This window comes from Anser anser (assembly GCF_964211835.1).
Source record: "Anser anser genome assembly, chromosome: 17".
NCBI classification, from domain to species: domain Eukaryota; kingdom Metazoa; phylum Chordata; class Aves; order Anseriformes; family Anatidae; genus Anser; species Anser anser.
In genome coordinates, this window is record NC_139738.1 from 10,710,527 (window position 1) to 10,738,102 (window position 27,576).

Sequence of the window (27,576 nt, forward strand, 5' to 3'; positions counted from 1 at the left end):
TGGGGCGCCCAGCGGCCGGCTGTGCCAGCCCCAAACTCACCGTTGGGCGTCACCGTCTGGGTGCTGGCGGTCGTTGGAGCCTGGGCAGGCTCGGGGGGAGTGGGGCCGGGCAGCGGGGGCCCCTGGTCCTCGCTGAGCCCCACGGCGTGGTCGCAGGGCTCCGGCAGCTGCCCCCGGCTGCTGGTCAGGGTGCGGGGCGCGGGGAGCGCCTGCCCCCGCAGCGGAGGCCCCGGGACGAGGAGTGGTGGGGGGCCGGGGTGGGCAGGGGCCTGCAGCAGGCAGGTGCCTGCGGGGTGCAGGAGCTCCCCATGGAGCACGGCCCCGGGTCCCAGCCAGAGGGGATCCTGGGGCAGCACCGTCCCCGTCCCCACGGGCTGTCCCCACTGGTAGACGGGGGCCCAGGGAGGAGCGGTGTGGGGGAGCTGCCCCACAGCAGGGAGCTGCCCCACGGCGGGGAGCTGCCCAAGCTGCAGGTGGTGCCCCTCGGGTGGGAGGTGCCCCCCAGGTGCCAGCTGCACCCCGGCGGGGAGCTGCAGCACCTGCCCCTGGACCCCCGGCACCACGTGCCAGACGGTGGCCTGGGGCAGCGCGTAGGGGAGGGTGGGTACCTGGGGGGGCTGCAAGGGCAGCGCCATCGCTCCGGGGAGGGAGGGCAGCAGCCAGGCAGCCACCGTTGGCGGCACGGCTGGGACGACGAAGGGGGAGTTTTGCGTCTGCGGAAGCCGCGGAAGCCGTCTGGGGAAACCCTCTGTGGGAAAAAGGGCGCTGGGGTGAGATCTGGGGCGCTGGGCTCGCCAGCAGGGCCGCAGCCCCGGGAGGAGCGGGAGCCGGCTGCTGTACCTGCCATGGTGGCTGGAGAGTGGGGCGGTCGGTTGGGGAACGCGGGCAACGGCCGTTCCGTCCCAACGGCTGACCAGCCCCTCGCCGCCATCTTGGTGAGGACTGCAGCTTTTGGACCCAAGCAGGCTTCCCATCGCAAGACTTTTCCATCCCCATCGGGCTTTCCCTCCCACGCATCATTTGCCATGCCCAGGACGGTTTCACACCAACACTTCCCCGTCCCAAGCATTTCCCGTCCCAGTACCAGCTTTGCATCCTAACGGTCATTTCCCATCCTTACAATTTCACATGATAACAGATTCCCATACGAGATATTTCCCATCGACACGAAGCCTTTCTTAATCCAAAGAGATCTCATCCCAAAGAATTCCCATTCCTCTGATTACTTTTCCAAGTACTTCCTTCCCCAGTGAATGTTACCCACCCCATTAAAGACTTCCCATCCCAATACTTCCCCATCCCCGGAGTGATTTCCCATCCCAACGCTTTTGCTTCCCAATGATTTCAAACCCAGGGAAGATTTCCCATCTCTTTGAGTTCCTAGCCCAATGGCTTTCCACCCCAAGGAAGTCTTCCCATCCCAGCAATGATTTCTCGGCCCACTCATCATTTCCCATCCCAATCATTTCCCATTTTCACCATCCAACAGACAGCTTAGCCAGCCCACAGCTAGAGAGAGATCACAACAGGGATTTGGACGATTCTGTTAGATGCAAGGTCACGGAGACTTGGTGTGCTACCAATTGCTCTTTATTACAGATCAACACAGATCGCCAGTACCAAGGGCGCTGGGATGAATCTGGTGAATATGCAGATACAAGGCTCTTACATTTCTTACCAGGAAATAAACAGATATGGGCATTTCTCTCTACCCACCTTAGTAAAAAGATAGGAAGGGTAGAGCACTAATTAAGAGTAGCATGCTCAGCCACCGGCACGGAGGCTGCCCGCTCCTCAGCACCTCTAAGCAGCAGCACCTTCACGTCTCCTCCTGCACCAGCAGCACATCAGCGCCTCTTGTTCCAGCAGCAGGACATCGGCGTCTCCCATTGCACCATGCAGACCTCCACGCCTCGAGTGCCACCAGCAGTACTCAATGCGAGCTGGACGCTCAGGGCACTTATGGCCACCCACCTTTGTGAGGTCAAAGGCTGACAGTGACTCTCTGCTGACCTCACACGGCTCTCGGGCGCCCCGATGGCAGAGGTTACGGCGCTAAGCTGACTGCCAGGAGAAAAGGCTGACATGAAATGGCTGCTCCACAATGCCAGGAGCAAGGTCTGCTGGAATGGGGGTTCGGAGGGGAGCTCGGCCTTGGGCCTGGGAACTGTGCCTGGGAGCCAGGGACGTCCTTGGTGTGCAGCTGGACACCTGGGCCTGAGAAAGCAAGGTTTCTTTAGAGAGAATTGGAAGCATCGTCACCTAGTGGCTGTGTCAGGGGGACGAGAGAAATGCACAGCATCTCTTGGTTCCCTGAAGTGCACGTGTCCTACGCCCTTGGATGTCTCCATGATAGAAAAAGGGACTGATTTTTACCCAAAACAGAGCTCCTTTCTCTCGGGAGCTTCTCATGCTGCGTGTCCTCCTCTCTTTCTTGTATTTGGCTATGACTTTAGGCTTGTTCTTGCTACTCCTTAAGCAGACTGAAGCTTCCCCGGAACATCACATTAACTGCTTTTCACTACCTCTAAGTGCCTTTCCTCCGCTTCTCATCTAATTAATTAGTGCTATCCTCTTCACGCCTGCTACAGAGGTATCTTTCCTACCTGGTACAAGCTAGAAGAGCTTAGCAGCATCCATACGTCTCTTTCCTTTAGTCCTCACAGTAGACTTGCTCGAGGTAATTTGTGTTGAGCAGTAATCAAGAGAAAGTGTCACCAAGCCAAGGCTGCATTTGCTTGTGTCTTATGGAATCCCTGCAGCTGTGTCCCCTCCCAGCTTCCTGTGTGCCCCAAGCATCCTCGCTTGCAGGGCAGTAGAAGATGCAGAAAAGTCCTGGCCTTAGTGGAAGCACTGCCCTGCAAGAGCTAAGACATCCCTCTTAGCAGCTCACTGTAGCCCCGAAATCCCAAAAAACGGCACGTGCCAGCTACTGGGAAGGAAATGAACTCTGCCATTGTGATATACCCGCTCAAGGCCCTGCTCTTTGGCCCAGGTGTCTATGAGGTGGTTTTGGAAATGAATCCTGTTGCGTGACTCCGTTCTTTCTGGGTGCTACTTTTCAGTTTAAAGCGGTTACTCCTTGTCCTGTCACTCCAGGCCCTGATAAAGACTCCCTCCCCAGCTTTCCTACAGGTTGCCTTTAAGTACAGGAAGGCTCTCCCTGGTGTCGCAGTAAGCTCACCTGTTACCCAGGTGTCACAGTTATTTCCTGTGATAGGAATAATGACCAGGGTTAATCTATTGCAGGTGATTTCATACAATTATAGAAAAGCTTTTGTTGGAAAGCACCTTAGAGGTCTCCAGATCACCCGCGTACTTCAAGCAGGGCCATTTTTAAAGCCCTGTCATATTGCTCAGGGGCTTGTACAGTCAAATTTTGAATGGCCCCAGCAAGAGACCCTACACTCTCACTGTGTCCCTTTGCCAGTGCCTAGGCAGAGTGTGCTTCCCCTGCTGGTCCTGGTGAGATGAACTGATACAAGTTTTGAGAAAACAGAAGTTTATGCTACTGCATGAAGTACCCTTTGTAACATTTTTTTTTTTTAACCTTTACTGTTTCATATCTGAAATTTGAAATTCATCAGGGAACTCAGCCTGGCACACAGTAAAACTGATGGCAGATACTTCACAATATTATTCGAATTTCACGTAAATAGAACAGACTAGCAACTTACTTAGGAGAAGTAATACGATTTCAGAAATATTCAAAACCAAAGGCATTCCAAACTAAGTTTAAGTTCAGAGGAAATCCAAAGGAAAAACTAATTTTGAAACTAATAATCAGAGAACATAATCTTCTACAAACGATAGATTTTCCTCCTGTATTGGGTAATTTTGATCTGTCTTTAATGATCATCTAGACGTGGCTTTGACACCGAGTATTTTGCTTTGCCACTGCATTAAGTCTTCTTCTCATGTGTGGTAAATGTCCTGCTCTCATGGGATGGGCCTAGGAGACATACGCACTGTGTCTCATGATGCTTGGCTATCATCTTAAATCTGTGAGAAGAGGAAAGGTCTCGCTGCTTCCTGAACAGGGAATTGGATGTCTGCAGTTGAGAACCCTCTGTCTAATCTAGAAACGTGAAGGAAGGAGTTTGCTGGATTGCAAGTGACAGTGAAGAAAGCCACAGATGACATATCAAACTGATTAAAATGTTATTTAGCTCAGGGCATGGCTAATGATGTGGAGCTGGAATAGTTTGACGATTGTAATTACACTCACTATCATTGTTATTTGTTTACAGGATGGTAATGCCTAAAGGTCCCGCTGGAGCCTGAAACAAGGTTGTGCTGGGTGCTGCACGTGCATATATCAGTGGCGATTTGAGAGCTAGTGATACAAACAGACAAAACAGAGATTGAAAGGAGAAACAGAGGGATAGAGAGAAGAAGATCTCCCTGCAGGTCATTTAGGGGAACCAGCCATGAGTACAGTGCATCCAGGTCTCCAGTGCTCTGCTGGCCCAGCCAGATGAATGGAAAACATTGCAGCTTTGGAAAAATAGTGTTTCTTCTAATTCTTTGGCCACAGTTTTGATGTTTTAGGACTGCTTTTTTTTTTTTTTTTTTCCCTTCCTTTTTTTCTTTTCCCCATTTGTGCTAGAAAAGGTGAACTTTTCAAATACCTATTCTGAATTAAAATATCGTTTTCATTGTTATGTTTCTGTTTTGTTGGCACTATTCATAATGACTTCTACCCTTCAGTGGCAGCAAAAGCTTATCATACCGTACAATTGGAAAGATCACAGAAAACTTCAGAGCTTTTGAAGAAAGGTGAGGAAAATCCATTCCCTGTTCTAGGCAGACAGAGTGGCTGATTTCCAGAAAGGTAAATGGGCAGGATAAGGCCACTTCATGTTCACTGATGGCCAGTTGTACGGACTGTGAAGATAATGGACTACCAGCACAAGAGACGGTGCCAATAATCTAATCCAATCCAATCTATTTCAAGTGGTAGAGACCTGATACTCTATGACAATGTGAGGAAGACCTAACTGTCAGGCAAACTTTGAGATGATCATGTTCAGGATCTAAAACTGTTATGACAAGTGTCAACACAGGAAGGGTGAAACAAAGGCATGAATGTCATACAAGTACTGATAAATCTCAGGAAGGCTGGAAACCAAGGCAAATGGATGGAATAAGATGGTGCTTTGTGTTAGCAAGAAGCAGAGGATGGAGAAATTAAATGTTATGGGTCAGCAAAAGAGTGGTTTTGTGCAAATCACTGCTAAAGATAGACAGCCTTGCTAGCCTGCTCTTTGCTCTTAGCTCCAGTCTAATAGTGAATTATCTCTGTACAGTTATCAGACACGTAAACAATAATGGGAATTATGGGAGACTTTAACTTCCCAGCAAAAGATTGAAAGATAATTACCACTTATGTTCATAGAGGTGTACTATGTGATGGATTTCTTCCCAAAAGTGAAAAAATATAAGACCATTTTAGACTTGGCTCCTGTATGGGTTTAAATGTAGTAAAATTTGAATAAAGTGTGATCATGAGCTGACTTTTCTCATTTTACATTTCACGACAGACAAAACCAGGTTTAGAATGAAGGTTTTGAGGCTTAGAAATGCAAACTTTGAAATCTAAGGAAATGAATAATTGAGTCTGACTAAGCAGCTCTGGGACTTGAGTGCAGAGAAGGCATAGTTAAAATTCAAAATTCAAAGAGGAAAAAAGCGATGAGAAAAGGCATGTTTCAGAGGTTAAAAACTGCAGAAATAAAGTAAGAATGACCAAAAACCTCCTTCACATAGGAAATTAAACAATAATAGTAAGTGGTACTTAAGCCACAGAAACCAGGGGGAACAAAGAGAACAAATTAGGACAGTTGCACGCTTGAGGCAAAAATAGATCAAAAGTTACTGATGTCTCAAATGCTGCAAATCTTATTTCCTGCATCTAACAGCAACAACAATGTGATATTAAGGGCAGTGACAGGACTCCCATTGAAAAGGAGGGTAGGGCACTAGGCGCAACATCATCTGAGGTGAAATAACAATCTATAGCGATTCAAGTGAAAAATGAAAAGCTGATATCTACCTAGCCTATTAACAGCATTGGCACACAGAACAACAAGTCAAGTAGGAAAAATGCATAACAATTGTGCAAATCAGGGATAGTCCCCAGAATGGGAGAGTAACAAATACACCTCTGTCCAGAAGAGGGTAAAGAGTCATCCAGACAAGTGTGGGCCTGTTAGTTTGACATCAACACCATGCAAAGTTTTGGAGCAAGAACAGCTAAGACCAGGGAAGGAGGGGGTAATGTGTAATTTACAAAATAATTTATCAGAGCTAAATTGTTTCCAGATAATTTAATAGCTTTCCTTTCTAGGACCAGTTCTTCCCTACACAGGGGATGAATTACATCTATTTCACTTTCTGTGAGCTTCTGATACATTATCTACGGATTTGGGCTTTGGGGCTGCAAGTGAATAAAGGGAATTTACAATTGTTCACACTGAAGAGGGACTTACCAGCAAAGGAGTCGTTACCTATGGTAATTCTCAGAGACAGTTCTGAAACTGCAGCTGCTAAGGAGGCAAAGACTCATGGAGAAATGTAGGCTGGAAGGGACCTCTAAAAACCCAACCTCCTATTCAGGGCAGAGCTGACTTCAAAGTTAGATATGTTCGGTATGGACATGGTGGCTGAAGATTAAAAATTACACATGAGCTTTGAGATTTGCAGGGGACATAAGGTTGGGAAGTACTACCAAGCCTGACAGAAGGATATCGCTTGTGATTGAAATGGTTCAGGTGAAGTGACAGGTGATAATACAAAGCAGAGCCATTCTCAGAGATTCTCAAAAAAGGGTGTTTTTTTGTCATGTTTGCTATATGGCAGTCAGGAGTTTAAAGCAAGCAAACAAACAAAAATGACAACAAAACCTCACGTTCATGCACTGTTAGCACAAGGAGGACTGAAAAAGTTTAGTGGTTATATAGTGTGTATGGCTATTCATTTTTTTTTCCCTCCAGTATGAATACACTGGACAAGGCAGCCCTGACACTCATTTGAGACATGAGGCACAGTTCTGCCACTTGTATTCACATTGAACTTAGGAGGAAGAGTTCACAAGACAGAAGGAACAAGTTGCCTATTGCCTGGAAGGGAATGAAAGGACATCATTCTGCCCAGCCAGATGCCAGTTGAGAGAAGAATATGTTGTCTCTACGTAAATGAATTTCTTGAGTAAATATCAAGGAGAAATAGGAAATGTGTAAGTTGGGAGACACATCTGAAATGATGACTGCAGTTGGCTTATGAGCAAGTTTGGACGGGAAATTGGTAGAAACTTCCCATTTTAAGAATAAAGTGCACCATAGATATGAAGTCAGCATTCACCTAAAGAGTAATGGCCAACTCAAATCCCCCACAAGAAAGCAGTGGACAAACCAGAACACTAACAAACATGTTGGGGTCTAGAGTCAAATAGATATACCTAACTTTACTATGCCTAAACATCTGAGGGATTGCTTTTAGAGGCTGAGGGCTTGTACCCCATTTCCAATCACTTTCTCTGTGCCCCCTTCCCCAGAGAAGGAAGCTGCTTGGCTTCCCTGCCCTCTGATTCAGCTGCCCGCTGAGGCTGCCCGCCCCTCAGCACCTCTAAGCAGCAGCACCTTCACGTCTCCTCCTGCACCAGCAGCACATCAGCGCTCTTGTTCCAGCAGCAGGACATCGGCGTCTCCCATTGCACCATGCAGACCTCCACGCCTCGAGTGCCACCAGCAGTACTCAATGCGAGCTGGACGCTCAGGGCACTTATGGCCACCCACCTTTGTGAGGTCAAAGGCTGACAGTGACTCTCTGCTGACCTCACACGGCTCTCGGGCGCCCCGATGGCAGAGGTTACGGCGCTAAGCTGACTGCCAGGAGAAAAGGCTGACATGAAATGGCTGCTCCACAATGCCAGGAGCAAGGTCTGCTGGAATGGGGGTTCGGAGGGGAGCTCGGCCTTGGGCCTGGGAACTGTGCCTGGGAGCCAGGGACGTCCTTGGTGTGCAGCTGGACACCTGGGCCTGAGAAAGCAAGGTTTCTTTAGAGAGAATTGGAAGCATCGTCACCTAGTGGCTGTGTCAGGGGGACGAGAGAAATGCACAGCATCTCTTGGTTCCCTGAAGTGCACGTGTCCTACGCCCTTGGATGTCTCCATGATAGAAAAAGGGACTGATTTTTACCCAAAACAGAGCTCCTTTCTCTCGGGAGCTTCTCATGCTGCGTGTCCTCCTCTCTTTCTTGTATTTGGCTATGACTTTAGGCTTGTTCTTGCTGCTCCTTAAGCAGACTGAAGCTTCCCCGGAACATCACATTAACTGCTTTTCACTACCTCTAAGTGCCTTTCCTCCGCTTCTCATCTAATTAATTAGTGCTATCCTCTTCACGCCTGCTACAGAGGTATCTTTCCTACCTGGTACAAGCTAGAAGAGCTTAGCAGCATCCATACGTCTCTTTCCTTTAGTCCTCACAGTAGACTTGCTCGAGGTAATTTGTGTTGAGCAGTAATCAAGAGAAAGTGTCACCAAGCCAAGGCTGCATTTGCTTGTGCCTTATGGAATCCCTGCAGCTGTGTCCCCTCCCAGCTTCCTGTGTGCCCCAAGCATCCTCGCTTGCAGGGCAGTAGAAGATGCAGAAAAGTCCTGGCCTTAGTGGAAGCACTGCCCTGCAAGAGCTAAGACATCCCTCTTAGCAGCTCACTGTAGCCCCAAAATCCCAAAAAACGGCACGTGCCAGCTACTGGGAAGGAAATGAACTCTGTCATTGTGATATACCCGCTCAAGGCCCTGCTCTTTGGCCCAGGTGTCTATGAGGTGGTTTTGGAAATGAATCCTGTTGCGTGACTCCGTTCTTTCTGGGTGCTACTTTTCAGTTTAAAGCGGTTACTCCTTGTCCTGTCACTCCAGGCCCTGATAAAGACTCCCTCCCCAGCTTTCCTACAGGTTGCCTTTAAGTACAGGAAGGCTCTCCCTGGTGTCGCAGTAAGCTCACCGGTTACCCAGGTGTCACAGTTATTTCCTGTGATAGGAATAATGACCAGGGTTAATCTATTGCAGGTGATTTCATACAATTATAGAAAAGCTTTTGTTGGAAAGCACCTTAGAGGTCTCCAGATCACCCGCGTACTTCAAGCAGGGCCATTTTTAAAGCCCTGTCATATTGCTCAGGGGCTTGTACAGTCAAATTTTGAATGGCCCCAGCAAGAGACCCTACACTCTCACTGTGTCCCTTTGCCAGTGCCTAGGCAGAGTGTGCTTCCCCTGCTGGTCCTGGTGAGATGAACTGATACAAGTTTTGAGAAAACAGAAGTTTATGCTACTGCATGAAGTACCCTTTGTAACATTTTTTTTTTTAACCTTTACTGTTTCATATCTGAAATTTGAAATTTTCAGGGAACTCAGCCTGGCACACAGTAAAACTGATGGCAGATACTTCACAATATTATTCGAATTTCACGTATACAGAACAGACTAGCAACTTACTTAGGAGAAGTAATACGATTTCAGAAATATTCAAAACCAAAGGCATTCCAAACTAAGTTTAAGTTCAGAGGAAATCCAAAGGAAAAACTAATTTTGAAACTAATAATCAGAGAACATAATCTTCTACAAACGATAGATTTTCCTCCTGTATTGGGTAATTTTGATCTGTCTTTAATGATCATCTAGACATGGCTTTGACACCGAGTATTTTGCTTTGCCACTGCATTAAGTCTTCTTCTCATGTGTGGTAAATGTCCTGCTCTCATGGGATGGGCCTAGGAGACATACGCACTGTGTCTCATGATGCTTGGCTATCATCTTAAATCTGTGAGAAGAGGAAAGGTCTCGCTGCTTCCTGAACAGGGAATTGGATGTCTGCAGTTGAGAACCCTCTGTCTAATCTAGAAACGTGAAGGAAGGAGTTTGCTGGATTGCAAGTGACAGTGAAGAAAGCCACAGATGACATATCAAACTGATTAAAATGTTATTTAGCTCAGGGCATGGCTAATGATGTGGAGCTGGAATAGTTTGACGATTGTAATTACACTCACTATCATTGTTATTTGTTTACAGGATGGTAATGCCTAAAGGTCCCGCTGGAGCCTGAAACAAGGTTGTGCTGGGTGCTGCACGTGCATATATCAGTGGCGATTTGAGAGCTAGTGATACAAACAGACAAAACAGAGATTGAAAGGAGAAACAGAGGGATAGAGAGAAGAAGATCTCCCTGCAGGTCATTTAGGGGAACCAGCCATGAGTACAGTGCATCCAGGTCTCCAGTGCTCTGCTGGCCCAGCCAGATGAATGGAAAACATTGCAGCTTTGGAAAAATAGTGTTTCTTCTAATTCTTTGGCCACAGTTTTGATGTTTTAGGACTGCTTTTTTTTTTTTTTTTTTTCCTTCCTTTTTTTCTTTTCCCCATTTGTGCTAGAGAAGGTGAACTTTTCAAATACCTATTCTGAATTAAAATATCGTTTTCATTGTTATGTTTCTGTTTTGTTGGCACTATTCATAATGACTTCTACCCTTCAGTGGCAGCAAAAGCTTATCATACCGTACAATTGGAAAGATCACAGAAAACTTCAGAGCTTTTGAAGAAAGGTGAGGAAAATCCATTCCCTGTTCTAGGCAGACAGAGTGGCTGATTTCCAGAAAGGTAAATGGGCAGGATAAGGCCACTTCATGTTCACTGATGGCCAGTTGTACGGACTGTGAAGATAATGGACTACCAGCACAAGAGACGGTGCCAATAATCTAATCCAATCCAATCTATTTCAAGTGGTAGAGACCTGATACTCTATGACAATGTGAGGAAGACCTAACTGTCAGGCAAACTTTGAGATGATCATGTTCAGGATCTAAAACTGTTATGACAAGTGTCAACACAGGAAGGGTGAAACAAAGGCATGAATGTCATACAAGTACTGATAAATCTCAGGAAGGCTGGAAACCAAGGCAAATGGATGGAATAAGATGGTGCTTTGTGTTAGCAAGAAGCAGAGGATGGAGAAATTAAATGTTATGGGTCAGCAAAAGAGTGGTTTTGTGCAAATCACTGCTAAAGATAGACAGCCTTGCTAGCCTGCTCTTTGCTCTTAGCTCCAGTCTAATAGTGAATTATCTCTGTACAGTTATCAGACACGTAAACAATAATGGGAATTATGGGAGACTTTAACTTCCCAGCAAAAGATTGAAAGATAATTACCACTTATGTTCACAGAGGTGTACTATGTGATGGATTTCTTCCCAAAAGTGAAAAAATATAAGACCATTTTAGACTTGGCTCCTGTATGGGTTTAAATGTAGTAAAATTTGAATAAAGTGTGATCATGAGCTGACTTTTCTCATTTTACATTTCACGACAGACAAAACCAGGTTTAGAATGAAGGTTTTGAGGCTTAGAAATGCAAACTTTGAAATCTAAGGAAATGAATAATTGAGTCTGACTAAGCAGCTCTGGGACTTGAGTGCAGAGAAGGCATAGTTAAAATTCAAAATTCAAAGAGGAAAAAAGCGATGAGAAAAGGCATGTTTCAGAGGTTAAAAACTGCAGAAATAAAGTAAGAATGACCAAAAACCTCCTTCACATAGGAAATTAAACAATAATAGTAAGTGGTACTTAAGCCACAGAAACCAGGGGGAACAAAGAGAACAAATTAGGACAGTTGCACGCTTGAGGCAAAAATAGATCAAAAGTTACTGATGTCTCAAATGCTGCAAATCTTATTTCCTGCATCTAACAGCAACAACAATGTGATATTAAGGGCAGTGACAGGACTCCCATTGAAAAGGAGGGTAGGGCACTAGGCGCAACATCATCTGAGGTGAAATAACAATCTATAGCGATTCAAGTGAAAAATGAAAAGCTGATATCTACCTAGCCTATTAACAGCATTGGCACACAGAACAACAAGTCAAGTAGGAAAAATGCATAACAATTGTGCAAATCAGGGATAGTCCCCAGAATGGGAGAGTAACAAATACACCTCTGTCCAGAAGAGGGTAAAGAGTCATCCAGACAAGTGTGGGCCTGTTAGTTTGACATCAACACCATGCAAAGTTTTGGAGCAAGAACAGCTAAGACCAGGGAAGGAGGGGGTAATGTGTAATTTACAAAATAATTTATCAGAGCTAAATTGTTTCCAGATAATTTAATAGCTTTCCTTTCTAGGACCAGTTCTTCCCTACACAGGGGATGAATTACATCTATTTCACTTTCTGTGAGCTTCTGATACATTATCTACGGATTTGGGCTTTGGGGCTGCAAGTGAATAAAGGGAATTTACAATTGTTCACACTGAAGAGGGACTTACCAGCAAAGGAGTCGTTACCTATGGTAATTCTCAGAGACAGTTCTGAAACTGCAGCTGCTAAGGAGGCAAAGACTCATGGAGAAATGTAGGCTGGAAGGGACCTCTGAAAACCCAACCTCCTATTCAGGGCAGAGCTGACTTCAAAGTTAGATATGTTCGGTATGGACATGGTGGCTGAAGATTAAAAATTACACATGAGCTTTGAGATTTGCAGGGGACATAAGGTTGGGAAGTACTACCAAGCCTGACAGAAGGATATCGCTTGTGATTGAAATGGTTCAGGTGAAGTGACAGGTGATAATACAAAGCAGAGCCATTCTCAGAGATTCTCAAAAAAGGGTGTTTTTTTGTCATGTTTGCTATATGGCAGTCAGGAGTTTAAAGCAAGCAAACAAACAAACAAACAAAAATGACAACAAAACCTCACGTTCATGCACTGTTAGCACAAGGAGGACTGAAAAAGTTTAGTGGTTATATAGTGTGTATGGCTATTCATTTTTTTTTCCCTCCAGTATGAATACACTGGACAAGGCAGCCCTGACACTCATTTGAGACATGAGGCACAGTTCTGCCACTTGTATTCACATTGAACTTAGGAGGAAGAGTTCACAAGACAGAAGGAACAAGTTGCCTATTGCCTGGAAGGGAATGAAAGGACATCATTCTGCCCAGCCAGATGCCAGTTGAGAGAAGAATATGTTGTCTCTACGTAAATGAATTTCTTGAGCAAATATCAAGGAGAAATAGGAAATGTGTAAGTTGGGAGACACATCTGAAATGATGACTGCAGTTGGCTTATGAGCAAGTTTGGACGGGAAATTGGTAGAAACTTCCCATTTTAAGAATAAAGTGCACCATAGATATGAAGTCAGCATTCACCTAAACAGTAATGGCCAACTCAAATCCCCCACAAGAAAGCAGTGGACAAACCAGAACACTAACAAACATGTTGGGGTCTAGAGTCAAATAGATATACCTAACTTTACTATGCCTAAACATCTGAGGGATTGCTTTTAGAGGCTGAGGGCTTGTACCCCATTTCCAATCACTTTCTCTGTGCCCCCTTCCCCAGAGAAGGAAGCTGCTTGGCTTCCCTGCCCTCTGATTCAGCTGCCCGCTGAGGCTGCCCGCTCCTCAGCACCTCTAAGCAGCAGCACCTTCACGTCTTCTCCTGCACCAGCAGCACATCAGCGCCTCTTGTTCCAGCAGCAGGACATCGGCGTCTCCCATTGCACCATGCAGACCTCCACGCCTCGAGTGCCACCAGCAGTACTCAATGCGAGCTGGACGCTCAGGGCACTTATGGCCACCCACCTTTGTGAGGTCAAAGGCTGACAGTGACTCTCTGCTGACCTCACACGGCTCTCGGGCGCCCCGATGGCAGAGGTTACGGCGCTAAGCTGACTGCCAGGAGAAAAGGCTGACATGAAATGGCTGCTCCACAATGCCAGGAGCAAGGTCTGCTGGAATGGGGGTTCGGAGGGGAGCTCGGCCTTGGGCCTGGGAACTGTGCCTGGGAGCCAGGGACGTCCTTGGTGTGCAGCTGGACACCTGGGCCTGAGAAAGCAAGGTTTCTTTAGAGAGAATTGGAAGCATCGTCACCTAGTGGCTGTGTCAGGGGGACGAGAGAAATGCACAGCATCTCTTGGTTCTCTGAAGTGCACGTGTCCTACGCCCTTGGATGTCTCCATGATAGAAAAAGGGACTGATTTTTACCCAAAACAGAGCTCCTTTCTCTCGGGAGCTTCTCATGCTGCGTGTCCTCCTCTCTTTCTTGTATTTGGCTATGACTTTAGGCTTGTTCTTGCTACTCCTTAAGCAGACTGAAGCTTCCCCGGAACATCACATTAACTGCTTTTCACTACCTCTAAGTGCCTTTCCTCCACTTCTCATCTAATTAATTAGTGCTATCCTCTTCACGCCTGCTACAGAGGTATCTTTCCTACCTGGTACAAGCTAGAAGAGCTTAGCAGCATCCATACGTCTCTTTCCTTTAGTCCTCACAGTAGACTTGCTCGAGGTAATTTGTGTTGAGCAGTAATCAAGAGAAAGTGTCACCAAGCCAAGGCTGCATTTGCTTGTGTCTTATGGAATCCCTGCAGCTGTGTCCCCTCCCAGCTTCCTGTGTGCCCCAAGCATCCTCGCTTGCAGGGCAGTAGAAGATGCAGAAAAGTCCTGGCCTTAGTGGAAGCACTGCCCTGCAAGAGCTAAGACATCCCTCTTAGCAGCTCACTGTAGCCCCGAAATCCCAAAAAACGCCACGTGCCAGCTACTGGGAAGGAAATGAACTCTGTCATTGTGATATACCCGCTCAAGGCCCTGCTCTTTGGCCCAGGTGTCTATGAGGTGGTTTTGGAAATGAATCCTGTTGCGTGACTCCGTTCTTTCTGGGTGCTACTTTTCAGTTTAAAGCGGTTACTCCTTGTCCTGTCACTCCAGGCCCTGATAAAGACTCCCTCCCCAGCTTTCCTACAGGTTGCCTTTAAGTACAGGAAGGCTCTCCCTGGTGTCGCAGTAAGCTCACCTGTTACCCAGGTGTCACAGTTATTTCCTGTGATAGGAATAATGACCAGGGTTAATCTATTGCAGGTGATTTCATACAATTATAGAAAAGCTTTTGTTGGAAAGCACCTTAGAGGTCTCCAGATCACCCGCGTACTTCAAGCAGGGCCATTTTTAAAGCCCTGTCATATTGCTCAGGGGCTTGTACAGTCAAATTTTGAATGGCCCCAGCAAGAGACCCTACACTCTCACTGTGTCCCTTTGCCAGTGCCTAGGCAGAGTGTGCTTCCCCTGCTGGTCCTGGTGAGATGAACTGATACAAGTTTTGAGAAAACAGAAGTTTATGCTACTGCATGAAGTACCCTTTTTAACATGTTTTTTTTTTAACCTTTACTGTTTCATATCTGAAATTTGAAATTCATCAGGGAACTCAGCCTGGCACACAGTAAAACTGATGGCAGATACTTCACAATATTATTCGAATTTCACGTAAACAGAACAGACTAGCAACTTACTTAGGAGAAGTAATACGATTTCAGAAATATTCAAAACCAAAGGCATTCCAAACTAAGTTTAAGTTCAGAGGAAATCCAAAGGAAAAACTAATTTTGAAACTAATAATCAGAGAACATAATCTTCTACAAACGATAGATTTTCCTCCTGTATTGGGTAATTTTGATCTGTCTTTAATGATCATCTAGACATGGCTTTGACACCGAGTATTTTGCTTTGCCACTGCATTAAGTCTTCTTCTCATGTGTGGTAAATGTCCTGCTCTCATGGGATGGGCCTAGGAGACATACGCACTGTGTCTCATGATGCTTGGCTATCATCTTAAATCTGTGAGAAGAGGAAAGGTCTCGCTGCTTCCTGAACAGGGAATTGGATGTCTGCAGTTGAGAACCCTCTGTCTAATCTAGAAACGTGAAGGAAGGAGTTTGCTGGATTGCAAGTGACAGTGAAGAAAGCCACAGATGACATATCAAACTGATTAAAATGTTATTTAGCTCAGGGCATGGCTAATGATGTGGAGCTGGAATAGTTTGACGATTGTAATTACACTCACTATCATTGTTATTTGTTTACAGGATGGTAATGCCTAAAGGTCCCGCTGGAGCCTGAAACAAGGTTGTGCTGGGTGCTGCACGTGCATATATCAGTGGCGATTTGAGAGCTAGTGATACAAACAGACAAAACAGAGATTGAAAGGAGAAACAGAGGGATAGAGAGAAGAAGATCTCCCTGCAGGTCATTTAGGGGAACCAGCCATGAGTACAGTGCATCCAGGTCTCCAGTGCTCTGCTGGCCCAGCCAGATGAATGGAAAACATTGCAGCTTTGGAAAAATAGTGTTTCTTCTAATTCTTTGGCCACAGTTTTGATGTTTTAGGACTGCTTTTTTTTTTTTTTTTTTCCTTCCTTTTTTTCTTTTCCCCATTTGTGCTAGAGAAGGTGAACTTTTCAAATACCTATTCTGAATTAAAATATCGTTTTCATTGTTATGTTTCTGTTTTGTTGGCACTATTCATAATGACTTCTACCCTTCAGTGGCAGCAAAAGCTTATCATACCGTACAATTGGAAAGATCACAGAAAACTTCAGAGCTTTTGAAGAAAGGTGAGGAAAATCCATTCCCTGTTCTAGGCAGACAGAGTGGCTGATTTCCAGAAAGGTAAATGGGCAGGATAAGGCCACTTCATGTTCACTGATGGCCAGTTGTACGGACTGTGAAGATAATGGACTACCAGCACAAGAGACGGTGCCAATAATCTAATCCAATCCCATCTATTTCAAGTGGTAGAGACCTGATACTCTATGACAATGTGAGGAAGACCTAACTGTCAGGCAAACTTTGAGATGATCATGTTCAGGATCTAAAACTGTTATGACAAGTGTCAACACAGGAAGGGTGAAACAAAGGCATGAATGTCATACAAGTACTGATAAATCTCAGGAAGGCTGGAAACCAAGGCAAATGGATGGAATAAGATGGTGCTTTGTGTTAGCAAGAAGCAGAGGATGGAGAAATTAAATGTTATGGGTCAGCAAAAGAGTGGTTTTGTGCAAATCACTGCTAAAGATAGACAGCCTTGCTAGCCTGCTCTTTGCTCTTAGCTCCAGTCTAATAGTGAATTATCTCTGTACAGTTATCAGACACGTAAACAATAATGGGAATTATGGGAGACTTTAACTTCCCGGCAAAAGATTGAAAGATAATTACCACTTATGTTCATAGAGGTATACTATGTGATGGATTTCTTCCCAAAAGTGAAAAAATATAAGACCATTTTAGACTTGGCTCCTGTATGGGTTTAAATGTAGTAAAATTTGAATAAAGTGTGATCATGAGCTGACTTTTCTCATTTTACATTTCACGACAGACAAAACCAGGTTTAGAATGAAGGTTTTGAGGCTTAGAAATGCAAACTTTGAAATCTAAGGAAATGAATAATTGAGTCTGACTAAGCAGCTCTGGGACTTGAGTGCAGAGAAGGCATAGTTAAAATTCAAAATTCAAAGAGGAAAAAAGCGATGAGAAAAGGCATGTTTCAGAGGTTAAAAACTGCAGAAATAAAGTAAGAATGACCAAAAACCTCCTTCACATAGGAAATTAAACAATAATAGTAAGTGGTACTTAAGCCACAGAAACCAGGGGGAACAAAGAGAACAAATTAGGACAGTTGCACGCTTGAGGCAAAAATAGATCAAAAGTTACTGATGTCTCAAATGCTGCAAATCTTATTTCCTGCATCTAACAGCAACAACAATGTGATATTAAGGGCAGTGACAGGACTCCCATTGAAAAGGAGGGTAGGGCACTAGGCGCAACATCATCTGAGGTGAAATAACAATCTATAGCGATTCAAGTGAAAAATGAAAAGCTGATATCTACCTAGCCTATTAACAGCATTGGCACACAGAACAACAAGTCAAGTAGGAAAAATGCATAACAATTGTGCAAATCAGGGATAGTCCCCAGAATGGGAGAGTAACAAATACACCTCTGTCCAGAAGAGGGTAAAGAGTCATCCAGACAAGTGTGGGCCTGTTAGTTTGACATCAACACCATGCAAAGTTTTGGAGCAAGAACAGCTAAGACCAGGGAAGGAGGGGGTAATGTGTAATTTACAAAATAATTTATCAGAGCTAAATTGTTTCCAGATAATTTAATAGCTTTCCTTTCTAGGACCAGTTCTTCCCTACACAGGGGATGAATTACATCTATTTCACTTTCTGTGAGCTTCTGATACATTATCTACGGATTTGGGCTTTGGGGCTGCAAGTGAATAAAGGGAATTTACAATTGTTCACACTGAAGAGGGACTTACCAGCAAAGGAGTCGTTACCTATGGTAATTCTCAGAGACAGTTCTGAAACTGCAGCTGCTAAGGAGGCAAAGACTCATGGAGAAATGTAGGCTGGAAGGGACCTCTGAAAACCCAACCTCCTATTCAGGGCAGAGCTGACTTCAAAGTTAGATATGTTCGGTATGGACATGGTGGCTGAAGATTAAAAATTACACATGAGCTTTGAGATTTGCAGGGGACATAAGGTTGGGAAGTACTACCAAGCCTGACAGAAGGATATCGCTTGTGATTGAAATGGTTCAGGTGAAGTGACAGGTGATAATACAAAGCAGAGCCATTCTCAGAGATTCTCAAAAAAGGGTGTTTTTTGGTCATGTTTGCTATATGGCAGTCAGGAGTTTAAAGCAAGCAAACAAACAAACAAACAAAAATGACAACAAAACCTCACGTTCATGCACTGTTAGCACAAGGAGGACTGAAAAAGTTTAGTGGTTATATAGTGTGTATGGCTATTCATTTTTTTTTCCCTCCAGTATGAATACACTGGACAAGGCAGCCCTGACACTCATTTGAGACATGAGGCACAGTTCTGCCACTTGTATTCACATTGAACTTAGGAGGAAGAGTTCACAAGACAGAAGGAACAAGTTGCCTATTGCCTGGAAGGGAATGAAAGGACATCATTCTGCCCAGCCAGATGCCAGTTGAGAGAAGAATATGTTGTCTCTACGTAAATGAATTTCTTGAGTAAATATCAAGGAGAAATAGGAAATGTGTAAGTTGGGAGACACATCTGAAATGATGACTGCAGTTGGCTTATGAGCAAGTTTGGACGGGAAATTGGTAGAAACTTCCCATTTTAAGAATAAAGTGCACCATAGATATGAAGTCAGCATTCACCTAAACAGTAATGGCCAACTCAAATCCCCCACAAGAAAGCAGTGGACAAACCAGAACACTAACAAACGTGTTGGGGTCTAGAGTCAAATAGATATACCTAACTTTACTATGCCTAAACATCTGAGGGATTGCTTTTAGAGGCTGAGGGCTTGTACCCCATTTCCAATCACTTTCTCTGTGCCCCCTTCCCCAGAGAAGGAAGCTGCTTGGCTTCCCTGCCCTCTGATTCAGCTGCCCGCTGAGGCTGCCCGCTCCTCAGCACCTCTAAGCAGCAGCACCTTCACGTCTTCTCCTGCACCAGCAGCACATCAGCGCCTCTTGTTCCAGCAGCAGGACATCGGCGTCTCCCATTGCACCATGCAGACCTCCACGCCTCGAGTGCCACAAGCAGTACTCAATGCGAGCTGGACGCTCAGGGCACTTATGGCCACCCACCTTTGTGAGGTCAAAGGCTGACAGTGACTCTCTGCTGACCTCACACGGCTCTCGGGCGCCCCGATGGCAGAGGTTACGGCGCTAAGCTGACTGCCAGGAGAAAAGGCTGACATGAAATGGCTGCTCCACAATGCCAGGAGCAAGGTCTGCTGGAATGGGGGTTCGGAGGGGAGCTCGGCCTTGGGCCTGGGAACTGTGCCTGGGAGCCAGGGACGTCCTTGGTGTGCAGCTGGACACCTGGGCCTGAGAAAGCAAGGTTTCTTTAGAGAGAATTGGAAGCATCGTCACCTAGTGGCTGTGTCAGGGGGACGAGAGAAATGCACAGCATCTCTTGGTTCCCTGAAGTGCACGTGTCCTACGCCCTTGGATGTCTCCATGATAGAAAAAGGGACTGATTTTTACCCAAAACAGAGCTCCTTTCTCTCGGGAGCTTCTCATGCTGCGTGTCCTCCTCTCTTTCTTGTATTTGGCTATGACTTTAGGCTTGTTCTTGCTACTCCTTAAGCAGACTGAAGCTTCCCCGGAACATCACATTAACTGCTTTTCACTACCTCTAAGTGCCTTTCCTCCGCTTCTCATCTAATTAATTAGTGCTATCCTCTTCACGCCTGCTACAGAGGTATCTTTCCTACCTGGTACAAGCTAGAAGAGCTTAGCAGCATCCATACGTCTCTTTCCTTTAGTCCTCACAGTAGACTTGCTCGAGGTAATTTGTGTTGAGCAGTAATCAAGAGAAAGTGTCACCAAGCCAAGGCTGCATTTGCTTGTGTCTTATGGAATCCCTGCAGCTGTGTCCCCTCCCAGCTTCCTGTGTGCCCCAAGCATCCTCGCTTGCAGGGCAGTAGAAGATGCAGAAAAGTCCTGGCCTTAGTGGAAGCACTGCCCTGCAAGAGCTAAGACATCCCTCTTAGCAGCTCACTGTAGCCCCGAAATCCCAAAAAACGCCACGTGCCAGCTACTGGGAAGGAAATGAACTCCGCCATTGTGATATACCCGCTCAAGGCCCTGCTCTTTGGCCCAGGTGTCTATGAGGTGGTTTTGGAAATGAATCCTGTTGCGTGACTCCGTTCTTTCTGGGTGCTACTTTTCAGTTTAAAGCGGTTACTCCTTGTCCTGTCACTCCAGGCCCTGATAAAGACTCCCTCCCCAGCTTTCCTACAGGTTGCCTTTAAGTACAGGAAGGCTCTCCCTGGTGTCGCAGTAAGCTCACCTGTTACCCAGGTGTCACAGTTATTTCCTGTGATAGGAATAATGACCAGGGTTAATCTATTGCAGGTGATTTCATACAATTATAGAAAAGCTTTTGTTGGAAAGCACCTTAGAGGTCTCCAGATCACCCGCGTACTTCAAGCAGGGCCATTTTTAAAGCCCTGTCATATTGCTCAGGGGCTTGTACAGTCAAATTTTGAATGGCCCCAGCAAGAGACCCTACACTCTCACTGTGTCCCTTTGCCAGTGCCTAGGCAGAGTGTGCTTCCCCTGCTGGTCCTGGTGAGATGAACTGATACAAGTTTTGAGAAAACAGAAGTTTATGCTACTGCATGAAGTACCCTTTGTAACATGTTTTTTTTTTAACCTTTACTGTTTCATATCTGAAATTTGAAATTCATCAGGGAACTCAGCCTGGCACACAGTAAAACTGATGGCAGATACTTCACAATATTATTCGAATTTCACGTAAATAGAACAGACTAGCAACTTACTTAGGAGAAGTAATACGATTTCAGAAATATTCAAAACCAAAGGCATTCCAAACTAAGTTTAAGTTCAGAGGAAATCCAAAGGAAAAACTAATTTTGAAACTAATAATCAGAGAACATAATCTTCTACAAACGATAGATTTTCCTCCTGTATTGGGTAATTTTGATCTGTCTTTAATGATCATCTAGACATGGCTTTGACACCGAGTATTTTGCTTTGCCACTGCATTAAGTCTTCTTCTCATGTGTGGTAAATGTCCTGCTCTCATGGGATGGGCCTAGGAGACATACGCACTGTGTCTCATGATGCTTGGCTATCATCTTAAATCTGTGAGAAGAGGAAAGGTCTCGCTGCTTCCTGAACAGGGAATTGGATGTCTGCAGTTGAGAACCCTCTGTCTAATCTAGAAACGTGAAGGAAGGAGTTTGCTGGATTGCAAGTGACAGTGAAGAAAGCCACAGATGACATATCAAACTGATTAAAATGTTATTTAGCTCAGGGCATGGCTAATGATGTGGAGCTGGAATAGTTTGACGATTGTAATTACGCTCACTATCATTGTTATTTGTTTACAGGATGGTAATGCCTAAAGGTCCCGCTGGAGCCTGAAACAAGGTTGTGCTGGGTGCTGCACGTGCATATATCAGTGGCGATTTGAGAGCTAGTGATACAAACAGACAAAACAGAGATTGAAAGGAGAAACAGAGGGATAGAGAGAAGAAGATCTCCCTGCAGGTCATTTAGGGGAACCAGCCATGAGTACAGTGCATCCAGGTCTCCAGTGCTCTGCTGGCCCAGCCAGATGAATGGAAAACATTGCAGCTTTGGAAAAACAGTGTTTCTTCTAATTCTTTGGCCACAGTTTTGATGTTTTAGGACTGCTTTTTTTTTTTTTTTTTCCTTCCTTTTTTTCTTTTCCCCATTTGTGCTAGAAAAGGTGAACTTTTCAAATACCTATTCTGAATTAAAATATCGTTTTCATTGTTATGTTTCTGTTTTGTTGGCACTATTCATAATGACTTCTACCCTTCAGTGGCAGCAAAAGCTTATCATACCGTACAATTGGAAAGATCACAGAAAACTTCAGAGCTTTTGAAGAAAGGTGAGGAAAATCCATTCCCTGTTCTAGGCAGAGAGAGTGGCTGATTTCCAGAAAGGTAAATGGGCAGGATAAGGCCACTTCATGTTCACTGATGGCCAGTTGTACGGACTGTGAAGATAACGGACTACCAGCACAAGAGACGGTGCCAATAATCTAATCCAATCCAATCTATTTCAAGTGGTAGAGACCTGATACTCTATGACAATGTGAGGAAGACCTAACTGTCAGGCAAACTTTGAGATGATCATGTTCAGGATCTAAAACTGTTATGACAAGTGTCAACACAGGAAGGGTGAAACAAAGGCATGAATGTCATACAAGTACTGATAAATCTCAGGAAGGCTGGAAACCAAGGCAAATGGATGGAATAAGATGGTGCTTTGTGTTAGCAAGAAGCAGAGGATGGAGAAATTAAATGTTATGGGTCAGCAAAAGAGTGGTTTTGTGCAAATCACTGCTAAAGATAGACAGCCTTGCTAGCCTGCTCTTTGCTCTTAGCTCCAGTCTAATAGTGAATTATCTCTGTACAGTTATCAGACACGTAAACAATAATGGGAATTATGGGAGACTTTAACTTCCCAGCAAAATATTGAAAGATAATTACCACTTATGTTCATAGAGGTGTACTATGTGATGGATTTCTTCCCAAAAGTGAAAAAATATAAGACCATTTTAGACTTGGCTCCTGTATGGGTTTAAATGTAGTAAAATTTGAATAAAGTGTGATCATGAGCTGACTTTTCTCATTTTACATTTCACGACAGACAAAACCAGGTTTAGAATGAAGGTTTTGAGGCTTAGAAATGCAAACTTTGAAATCTAAGGAAATGAATAATTGAGTCTGACTAAGCAGCTCTGGGACTTGAGTGCAGAGAAGGCATAGTTAAAATTCAAAATTCAAAGAGGAAAAAAGCGATGAGAAAAGGCATGTTTCAGAGGTTAAAAACTGCAGAAATAAAGTAAGAATGACCAAAAACTTCCTTCACATAGGAAATTAAACAATAATAGTAAGTGGTACTTAAGCCACAGAAACCAGGGGGAACAAAGAGAACAAATTAGGACAGTTGCACACTTGAGGCAAAATAGATCAAAAGTTACTGATGTCTCAAATGCTGCAAATCTTATTTCCTGCATCTAACAGCAACAACAATGTGATATTAAGGGCAGTGACAGGACTCCCATTGAAAAGGAGGGTAGGGCACTAGGCGCAACATCATCTGAGGTGAAATAACAATCTATAGCGATTCAAGTGAAAAATGAAAAGCTGATATCTACCTAGCCTATTAACAGCATTGGCACACAGAACAACAAGTCAAGTAGGAAAAATGCATAACAATTGTGCAAATCAGGGATAGTCCCCAGAATGGGAGAGTAACAAATACACCTCTGTCCAGAAGAGGGTAAAGAGTCATCCAGACAAGTGTGGGCCTGTTAGTTTGACATCAACACCATGCAAAGTTTTGGAGCAAGAACAGCTAAGACCAGGGAAGGAGGGGGTAATGTGTAATTTACAAAATAATTTATCAGAGCTAAATTGTTTCCAGATAATTTAATAGCTTTCCTTTCTAGGACCAGTTCTTCCCTACACAGGGGATGAATTACATCTATTTCACTTTCTGTGAGCTTCTGATACATTATCTACGGATTTGGGCTTTGGGGCTGCAAGTGAATAAAGGGAATTTACAATTGTTCACACTGAAGAGGGACTTACCAGCAAAGGAGTCGTTACCTATGGTAATTCTCAGAGACAGTTCTGAAACTGCAGCTGCTAAGGAGGCAAAGACTCATGGAGAAATGTAGGCTGGAAGGGACCTCTGAAAACCCAACCTCCTATTCAGGGCAGAGCTGACTTCAAAGTTAGATATGTTCGGTATGGACATGGTGGCTGAAGATTAAAAATTACACATGAGCTTTGAGATTTGCAGGGGACATAAGGTTGGGAAGTACTACCAAGCCTGACAGAAGGATATCGCTTGTGATTGAAATGGTTCAGGTGAAGTGACAGGTGATAATACAAAGCAGAGCCATTCTCAGAGATTCTCAAAAAAGGGTGTTTTTTTGTCATGTTTGCTATATGGCAGTCAGGAGTTTAAAGCAAGCAAACAAACAAACAAACAAAAATGACAACAAAACCTCACGTTCATGCACTGTTAGCACAAGGAGGACTGAAAAAGTTTAGTGGTTATATAGTGTGTATGGCTATTCATTTTTTTTCCCTCCAGTATGAATACACTGGACAAGGCAGCCCTGACACTCATTTGAGACATGAGGCACAGTTCTGCCACTTGTATTCACATTGAACTTAGGAGGAAGAGTTCACAAGACAGAAGGAACAAGTTGCCTATTGCCTGGAAGGGAATGAAAGGACATCATTCTGCCCAGCCAGATGCCAGTTGAGAGAAGAATATGTTGTCTCTACGTAAATGAATTTCTTGAGTAAATATCAAGGAGAAATAGGAAATGTGTAAGTTGGGAGACACATCTGAAATGATGACTGCAGTTGGCTTATGAGCAAGTTTGGACGGGAAATTGGTAGAAACTTCCCATTTTAAGAATAAAGTGCACCATAGATATGAAGTCAGCATTCACCTAAACAGTAATGGCCAACTCAAATCCGCCACAAGAAAGCAGTGGACAAACCAGAACACTAACAAACATGTTGGGGTCTAGAGTCAAATAGATATACCTAACTTTACTATGCCTAAACATCTGAGGGATTGCTTTTAGAGGCTGAGGGCTTGTACCCCATTTCCAATCACTTTCTCTGTGCCCCCTTCCCCAGAGAAGGAAGCTGCTTGGCTTCCCTGCCCTCTGATTCAGCTGCCCGCTGAGGCTGCCCGCCCCTCAGCACCTCTAAGCAGCAGCACCTTCACGTCTCCTCCTGCACCAGCAGCACATCAGCGCCTCTTGTTCCAGCAGCAGGACATCGGCGTCTCCCATTGCACCATGCAGACCTCCACGCCTCGAGTGCCACGAGCAGTACTCAATGCGAGCTGGACGCTCAGGGCACTTATGGCCACCCACCTTTGTGAGGTCAAAGGCTGACAGTGACTCTCTGCTGACCTCACACGGCTCTCGGGCGCCCCGATGGCAGAGGTTACGGCGCTAAGCTGACTGCCAGGAGAAAAGGCTGACATGAAATGGCTGCTCCACAATGCCAGGAGCAAGGTCTGCTGGAATGGGGGTTCGGAGCGGAGCTCGGCCTTGGGCCTGGGAACTGTGCCTGGGAGCCAGGGACGTCCTTGGTGTGCAGCTGGACACCTGGGCCTGAGAAAGCAAGGTTTCTTTAGAGAGAATTGGAAGCATCGTCACCTAGTGGCTGTGTCAGGGGGACGAGAGAAATGCACAGCATCTCTTGGTTCCCTGAAGTGCACGTGTCCTACGCCCTTGGATGTCTCCATGATAGAAAAAGGGACTGATTTTTACCCAAAACAGAGCTCCTTTCTCTCGGGAGCTTCTCATGCTGCGTGTCCTCCTCTCTTTCTTGTATTTGGCTATGACTTTAGGCTTGTTCTTGCTACTCCTTAAGCAGACTGAAGCTTCCCCGGAACATCACATTAACTGCTTTTCACTACCTCTAAGTGCCTTTCCTCCGCTTCTCATCTAATTAATTAGTGCTATCCTCTTCACGCCTGCTACAGAGGTATCTTTCCTACCTGGTACAAGCTAGAAGAGCTTAGCAGCATCCATACGTCTCTTTCCTTTAGTCCTCACAGTAGACTTGCTCGAGGTAATTTGTGTTGAGCAGTAATCAAGAGAAAGTGTCACCAAGCCAAGGCTGCATTTGCTTGTGTCTTATGGAATCCCTGCAGCTGTGTCCCCTCCCAGCTTCCTGTGTGCCCCAAGCATCCTCGCTTGCAGGGCAGTAGAAGATGCAGAAAAGTCCTGGCCTTAGTGGAAGCACTGCCCTGCAAGAGCTAAGACATCCCTCTTAGCAGCTCACTGTAGCCCCGAAATCCCAAAAAACGGCACGTGCCAGCTACTGGGAAGGAAATGAACTCCGCCATTGTGATATACCCGCTCAAGGCCCTGCTCTTTGGCCCAGGTGTCTATGAGGTGGTTTTGGAAATGAATCCTGTTGCGTGACTCCGTTCTTTCTGGGTGCTACTTTTCAGTTTAAAGCGGTTACTCCTTGTCCTGTCACTCCAGGCCCTGATAAAGACTCCCTCCCCAGCTTTCCTACAGGTTGCCTTTAAGTACAGGAAGGCTCTCCCTGGTGTCGCAGTAAGCTCACCTGTTACCCAGGTGTCACAGTTATTTCCTGTGATAGGAATAATGACCAGGGTTAATCTATTGCAGGTGATTTCATACAATTATAGAAAAGCTTTTGTTGGAAAGCACCTTAGAGGTCTCCAGATCACCCGCGTACTTCAAGCAGGGCCATTTTTAAAGCCCTGTCATATTGCTCAGGGGCTTGTACAGTCAAATTTTGAATGGCCCCAGCAAGAGACCCTACACTCTCACTGTGTCCCTTTGCCAGTGCCTAGGCAGAGTGTGCTTCCCCTGCTGGTCCTGGTGAGATGAACTGATACAAGTTTTGAGAAAACAGAAGTTTATGCTACTGCATGAAGTACCCTTTGTAACATGTTTTTTTTTTAACCTTTACTGTTTCATATCTGAAATTTGAAATTCATCAGGGAACTCAGCCTGGCACACAGTAAAACTGATGGCAGATACTTCACAATATTATTCGAATTTCACGTAAATAGAACAGACTAGCAACTTACTTAGGAGAAGTAATACGATTTCAGAAATATTCAAAACCAAAGGCATTCCAAACTAAGTTTAAGTTCAGAGGAAATCCAAAGGAAAAACTAATTTTGAAACTAATAATCAGAGAACATAATCTTCTACAAACGATAGATTTTCCTCCTGTATTGGGTAATTTTGATCTGTCTTTAATGATCATCTAGACATGGCTTTGACACCGAGTATTTTGCTTTGCCACTGCATTAAGTCTTCTTCTCATGTGTGGTAAATGTCCTGCTCTCATGGGATGGGCCTAGGAGACATACGCACTGTGTCTCATGATGCTTGGCTATCATCTTAAATCTGTGAGAAGAGGAAAGGTCTCGCTGCTTCCTGAACAGGGAATTGGATGTCTGCAGTTGAGAACCCTCTGTCTAATCCAGAAACGTGAAGGAAGGAGTTTGCTGGATTGCAAGTGACAGTGAAGAAAGCCACAGATGACATATCAAACTGATTAAAATGTTACTTAGCTCAGGGCATGGCTAATGATGTGGAGCTGGAATAGTTTGACGATTGTAATTACGCTCACTATCATTGTTATTTGTTTACAGGATGGTAATGCCTAAAGG